General features: G+C 30.0%; 1 long non-coding RNA gene across 1 annotated transcript in view; it reads right to left on the bottom strand.

Moving 5' to 3' along the window:
• Positions 1-5342: 5342 nt before the first annotated feature.
• LOC110278131 (uncharacterized) overlaps positions 5343-7776 on the bottom strand; it is a 4981-nt gene continuing 2547 nt past the window's right edge. The window contains exons 2-4 of the long non-coding RNA XR_008006243.1: positions 6876-6955; positions 5983-6205; positions 5343-5687 (exon numbers count right to left, since the gene is read on the bottom strand). This is a non-coding gene — a long non-coding RNA (uncharacterized LOC110278131). The remainder of the gene's footprint in view (positions 5688-5982; positions 6206-6875; positions 6956-7776) is intronic.

The raw sequence follows: 7776 nt of genomic DNA, 5'->3' as shown, positions 1-7776 counted from the left end.
AAAAATTAGATCATTAATTAATTATTTAATTTCAAATTTTAAAATTTAAAAAATTAGGATTAGTATTTAAACTCATTCGCACTATGTACGGTTATTTCTAATCTTAGAGTAACCTCCAATACACATTCAAAACTTACTGTTATCTTCTCCGGTCCTCACATCACTGAATTCCTCGTCGGCCATACCGACGCCGCCGCATCATCCCACTGACACCGTCCTCACATTTGCCGGTCAGCCGATGTGCCTCGCCTTCCGATACTCAACCTAACATTGCTGCTGCTTTTTCGCGTGCCTCTCTTCCAAACCAGCTTCGCTTTCTCCCATTCCTTCAAGCCTCTTCTCACCGATGATATTACCATGCTCTTCTTCTTCGGATCCAAGCATGGTTAGCTTCTTTCAGATTTGAGCCTTATGCTTCACAACAATGCCGCTTTCATCATACCTAGTCCTTTAAAACTATGTTTCACCACAATAGTTATTTTTTCTGTTTATTCATCATCTTCTTCTTCTATTTTAATGGTCAATTTAGGATGGTCATTTTAGTAGGTATGCGGATGGTTATTTTAATTTTTATATAGATGATTATTTTGATTGGATTGGATTTAGTTATATATAATTAAAATATGTTAGATGTTCAATTCATTAAGTATGCGGATGATTATTTTTACTAAGGGTGACTAGCGTGTGGCAAGCCAAGTAACGACGGTGAAATGGGATTATTATTAATGAAGGTGGGGTGACCGTCGGTTGAAAAAGAAGAGAGTATTAGAGTGAAATGTTTTAGTAAATTAGGATTTCATATGGTTATTTTTTTTTAAATAACTAACTGAATTTTTTAAAAATTTAAAATTTGAAATTGGAAAATTTAAAATTTAAATTTTAATGTGAAATAATTAAATGAAAGTTTTTAAATTTATTATTTATTTTTATTAGACTAAATAATCAACACATTGTATTTATTGTTAAGATTTCTCATTGGCTTTCTAGCGAGATTCTCAAATATATTCTGTTTTTTTATATAACATTTGTTTTTTATAAAATGTAACATATATACTATGAAAACAAAATATAAAGTATTAAAAAGATTACGTAAATTTCAAATATAATCAAAGTCATCAAATTAAAAATTATAAGCAATCTTAAAGAAGTTTAAATTTATTAAATTAAATTTATCAAATTGAATAATCTATCTCAAACTATTATTTGTATATATTTCGAACAGGTATGAAGTAGAGTGACCACTATTCATATCCGCTTCATATTCATATTCAAACAATTATAGTTTGATATTATTCATATCTGTTTCAAAACTAGTTAACTTTTGAAAAATCTGTCTCATTCGGGGAGAGGCAAGTCGGTTCAAGTCGGATTTGGCCAAATTGTCATCCCTTAAAAGATGGACTATTCGAGATCAAAACTAAAAGAGTATATATCTATTTTATTTCTCAAAGAATTTTAGACTAGACACTTTAGTCCTCAACTAAAATTAATTATTTAATTGGTCGTTAATAATTAATTCCGTCAATTACTTAGGTCTTTGATTCGTCAACTCTAACTAAGAACAAAATGGTCCTTGATAACTTTAACAGAGAACAAAATGATCCCTGGCTACCTCTGTGGAGAAACAACAATGTTCTTTCCCAATTTCCATCATATCTCGCATAATACTAACAGTCTAACATTACAACTTCAAGTTACATGTGCATATTCTGCAACTTCAATGTTCAAAAGAAGAAAAATCCTCAACTTATTTTCAACCAATTCATACTCAGGAAACTAATGACTATATCTCTCAAGTACTTATCGTCTTCGATGGATCCCATGAATCTAGACAGCAAGTTCGATTTGTTAAGACCCGCCGTTGTCATCGCCATCTCCCTCCTCCTCTGCCCTATTATTTCCATGGTCACATTATCCGCCACTCCGATTGCTTCCTTCATCTTCTTCTCCGAATTAATGTTCAGTAATTGCTTCAGTTTTCATATGAGCGATGACGGTGACATTGCTTGCTATACTGATAGCTGTCTACCAGCTTGGACCCGGGAAGAGAAGAAATGAAGCACTTGAGGTCCATTCTAAATGAGAATTTACATATGATGTTGAAGGAGAATCTTCTCCTGATGTCCTAGTGTCCAACCATCTATATTGCTTGGCAGATAATGGAAAAAGACGTACCCTTAGGGTAGTTGTAGAACTTGATCTTGATGATGTGGTGAACATTGTCGGGGTTGGAAGTGATGTTGTTATCGAAAATCTGGAGGTGTATGCTTTTGGTGGCGAAGTGGGAAGGAGGTGGGTATACTAGTCAGAGATATTTGAAAAGTGTATGGTCCATGACATGTTGAGGTAGGTGTGACACGTGTGGCAGTTACACTATGACTTGATCTTGGAGTCAAAGAGGAGAAAGCAAAAGATGGAGAAGAAGACTATGAAGGTGAAGAAGGAAAGTATGAATGTTAAGGTTATACGAGATATGATAGAAATTGGGGGAAAACGGTGTCGTTTCCGAACAGAGGGGGCCAATGATCATTTTGTCCTCTGCTAGAGTTGTCAATGACTATTTTATCCTCCGTTAGAGTTGACAGAACAAAGGACCTAAGTGTCTGACGGAATTAATTATTAAGGACTAATCAAATAATTAATTTTAGTTAAGGATTAAAGTGTCTGGTTCAAAATTCTTTGAGTACCAAAATGGATATATACTCAAACTAAAACCTATCCAACATCTCGATAGTTTAAAGATATCAATCAAAATTGTTCGTCTGATATTTACAGTTGCAAGCTTGATTTCATTTATTTTTTGTTTAAAATAAAATAAAATTGCTGAAACGATGTAGGATTAATGATAATGAATTTCATTACAAGGTTTAATAGTTTGGAATTCTGCATTTGTGGTTGAGGATTATAGCAAATTTTGCCTTTGCAGTCTTCCTTACAAAATATATATATATAAGGGCAATTTACGTATTTAAATAAAATGTATGAATCTTTTATTCAAATGTGCAAAACAGATAGTTATTACGTACTTGTGCAAATTTTGTTATTATATAAACCGTGGGAGCCAACCACGGTTTTTTATTTGTACATAAACCGTGGTTGGTAGGGACAGTTTACGTGTTGGATGAAAATGAGCATAAACCGTGGGAGCCTACTACGGTTTATGATTGCATGTAAATCTTCATAAAACCTTGCTACCAGCAACGGTTTATGAAAGAGTGGGAATTGACATAAACCCTTGTAGCTTACAACGGTTTATGAGGAGCATAGTTGTAAAAACTGGATCGGACCGGCCGGTTCGACCGAAAAATCGGTGAACCGGACCATGTACCAGTCCGGTTTAGTATATTGACCGTTTGAGAAAATGAACCGGTCAAAACCGGTACGAACCGATCAAACCGGCACGGATCAGAACCGAACCGGTCCAGTCAACGGTCAACCTGCGCGTCGATGACGTCACGCTGACGTCAGCACGCAGGTTGTTAAATTTGAAAAAATACAATGCAGAGAGTAGAAGTCGAACATGGGTCTTCTGAATTGAAGACCAAGTTGACAACCACTGTACTACCTATTTTTTTAATACTACTAATGCTTTTTATAATATATATTTCAATTTTTAATAACTAATACATATATATATATACATGAAAATACTTAACTCAATATTTTTTAAATTAATTATTTTTTAATTAAAGTATAAATTAATTAATTTTAAAATAAAAAATAATAATGAATATAAAAATAAAATAAAAATTATTTATTCTAAGAAAAAAATTAATTTATATAATCATTTAATTATACAAAAATATTTAGACCTTGAAATTATTCTTTGGATATAATTCATAAATTGTTATTCTTATTGTGTCTAATTAAGATACTATATAATAGTATGAACTAATTATATGTCTATTTTTGTATTAGTTATTTATAGAATTCGACTTAATTGTTCTTAAAATGTTAGTAAAAATATGTATTTTTCAAAATTTAATTTTAGGCTTTTGACTATTTTTATTTTTTATTTACATAGTACCGAGTCAACCGGTTCAACCAGTGACCCACCGATTGAACCAGTGACACAGTGACCCAGTGACTTGACCGGTTCGATTACCGGTTCGGTTCTGATAACTATGGTATCTATAGTTTTATATTATTATTTGCATTACATTATAATACTTAATAATTAAATCAATTTAATCATAATAGTATTAATATTAATTTGGATAACTTTTGTAGTATTAATATATCTATTATCGGATATATATGATTAAACTTTATAGCTAAAATCTTGTTAACATATTATCATTATGTATTTCTAAGCTTAACAAAAAAATCTATCTAAAAATATCAGAAAAGGCATTTGTTATCGGTTTATTATTAATAGTCAATTTTGTAAACTTTTTTAGAAGTATTGATTTTTAACTCTTCAATAGAAGTTTTTTAAAATTAAATACCTTATTATCAAGTGATCTATGCTGTTAAATGATAGGATTGTTTTATAGCTATAACAATTGAACCGATAATCGAACCAATTAAGCTATTGATTCATTTATTTATTAGTTCAATCGATGAGTCATTAGTTAAACTGGTTGAACTGACAAAAAAAAATCAACAGTCCGGGTGTATTATTATCCGATGAATAAAAAATAAAAAATATTTTTAGAAAAATTAAAAATTTTAAAAGATTAATTTTTATTTTTTTAATTTTTACTTTCTTAAATTATAAAATTTAATTTTTTTATTTAAAGTAGAAAATTAAAATTTAGCAATAGGAAGAACACTCTCCTCCTCACTTGCCATTATGATAATGATCTCTCTCATGCAGCTTGAATCTCACCCACATATATATAGATGTTTACTCCTCATAAACCGTTGTAAGTTACAAGAGTTTATGTCAATTCCCACTCCTTCATAAACCGTTGTTAGTAGCAAGGTTTTATGAAGATTTACATGCAATTATAAACCGTGGTAGGCTCTCACGGTTTATGCTCATTTTCATCCAACACGTAAACCATCTCTACCAACCACGGTTTATGTACAAATAAAAAACCATGGCTGGCTCCCAAGGTTTACATAATAACAAAATTTACACAAGTACGTAACAACTATCTGTTTTGCACATTTGGGTAAAGGATTCTTACATTTTATTTAAATACGTAAATTACCCTATATTTAATTATATAATATTATATCAATAAAAATAAATATTTTTTATTTTGTAAATAGTCATCCAAAAAACAGATATAATTAGACAGCTATATAAAATAGTTTACACAAATACCAAAATTAAACTCATAAAAAATTGAAATTAACACAAAAATAGTTCTACTACTCAATAGAAATAGAAATATATAGGCTACAGAAATTATATACCCTATATACTGGTAATAGGAAAAGGAAAAATAAAAATGAAACTGCTTATTCATTTCTATATTTATAGAATAACATTAATCAAGACTCTTGGCACCCTGCAATATCTACGTGGAAGCTTATTTTATTTTATTTTTTTACCTAGCTTCTTTGCATTTCATATTCTGCCCCTTTTACTCCACTCTAGATATGGCTTTGAAAAGAGTATCACATATTGAAGGTGGAAATGAAGGCCAATGTTGTTAGTGCTGAAACAAGTGGCATGTATAATCTCCCATACAAACTTGTGGCACCGTTGGGTTTAGTGTAAGATGTATTCAAAGCTGCATAAATACTGAAAACATGAGATGCTATATATAATCAAAATCATTAATTTATTCAGTCTTTTGATTGATTGAAAACAATTTTTTTTTAAATAATGGATATAAGTGATATAACTAGGGATTAAGATATACAATAAACTTGGTTATGGGAAAAAAATGACATACATACAAAATTTATCTAGATAACAATTAAAATTTTGTTTACTTTCATAAAGTTAAGAACAAAATATTATATCTATCTCTTGTATCTGTAAATATAGAGAATCCAAAGGCATCAAAATATCTAACAAGTAACCTGTATGTTGATTGCAAGCAGTTTGAATGGCGTTTTGAACGAAGGAGAGGGAAGCACCGGTCTCAAATGTGAAGCCATGAGGCTTGACGTCACGGACGCATCTGATGACGTCAAGGGTGTGTTGAGCACATCCACCAATACAGTAGTCAACGATTTCATTTTGGTTCACAAATACTGTACCGTTGAATGTCAACGTGTTATGTTGAGCGCAAGCTTCTGAATGCTGCACAATTGCATATACTGATATACATCACCTTCAAAATTCTAAACAACGCTAGTTTTTTTATATAAATAAAAAAATATTTAAATAACTATTTTAAAATCATGCAAAATCTAATTGAAAGTTCGATTTTAGATTTTTTTTCATTTTCTTTCCTTTTTTATTATTAGTATAGAAATAAAATTACCAACCTTTAAAATTACCAAATTTTAAGCATGAATTTATTTTTTAGACATACTTACATGCAAAAGGCTGCTTTGGAGATTCGGCCTCTACTCTCTGGAGCTTTTTGACAATAAATCAATCATATTTTTTTATTTTTCTCAAAATAATACTAATTTTGAAAATTTTTTTGACTTGTTATTTTTAAAGTTTGGTAGTTTACCCCAAAAATAAATCAATAATTTACAAAATTGTTTTTTCAATCTTTTTCCTTATTTTTGTTCCCTTTTTTTATAACTAGTAATATTTTCTCTGTTTTTTAAATAATTATTATCTACTTTTAAATATCTACTTTTTCCTTACTTTTTCAATCTAATTTTATATGTTCTCTATAATTTTTCCCTTAATGTCACACGAATTTTAAATAAAATTATTTATGAAGTGAAATCTTTAAAGTGGACCAATGCATTGCAATTCATAAAATAAGATGAGAAAAATCATAGCTCATTACATTATTCATAATACAGAAGTATGCGCTCCTCCAACTCTCAAAGGGGCTCAGATTTGCATTTCTCCTTGGTTCAGTTTTGTCTGCAAAGAAAAAATACACATGGAAGGGATAATTAAGTAATTATTGTTTGTTTCAATCTAATAAAGCTCATCAACTAATTAAAATACTACAAATGACATATGATGATATTTTTCTTTAAGGATGTGTTTGTGAGATAATATTTTGGAGGCAAAGAAGAAAAGAAAAGAATCAAATAAAATAAAAAATTTTCTCCAACATCTCAACTAAAAAACACACTATATATAATCTTGTGATAATTAAGGATTACTAACTCTCAGCATTAGTGGGACTAAGCAAGAACATCAAACATATTGCAAGAGAAAAGGAAAGAAGGAATTTGCTCTTGCCATGTTCCATTGCTTAATCAAATTATTATGTGAACAATATAATTTGTTGACTATTTGTTTGGTTTGAGTTTTGGCATTGAAGAAACAAAGCTGTTGGGAAGGTATATTTATATATGTATATGGAACATAGTAGGTTCTTGATGTTCAAAACTAGGTGAAAAGTTGTTCTATTACGCATATGCTAAGAATATGGAATAAAACATTTGATAATTGATATAAACAAGGATACATATTATTGTGATTTATGAACAAAACAAGATGGAAGCGTTGATCAAGGACAATATGAAAACAATGAGGAAAGAACATTTTGTCCGAAATTAAGACGTGGAATACAATGATTGTATCGAATTACTTGGACAAAAGGATAATGTCTGAAATTTATTAACCACTTTCCTACCATTATTGCTTCTTTTATAAATATAGGAAATATCAAGACACAAATAAATCTGCTCATTTTTGCAAACATATTCGATATAATTAGTTTGCTTTGAGCC

The sequence above is a fragment of the Arachis duranensis genome, chromosome 1 (assembly GCF_000817695.3).
Source record: "Arachis duranensis cultivar V14167 chromosome 1, aradu.V14167.gnm2.J7QH, whole genome shotgun sequence".
In the NCBI taxonomy this organism is placed as follows: Eukaryota; Viridiplantae; Streptophyta; class Magnoliopsida; order Fabales; family Fabaceae; genus Arachis; species Arachis duranensis.
The sequence above is the reverse complement of the archived record's forward strand: the minus strand, read 5'-3'. Positions and strand labels throughout refer to the sequence as shown.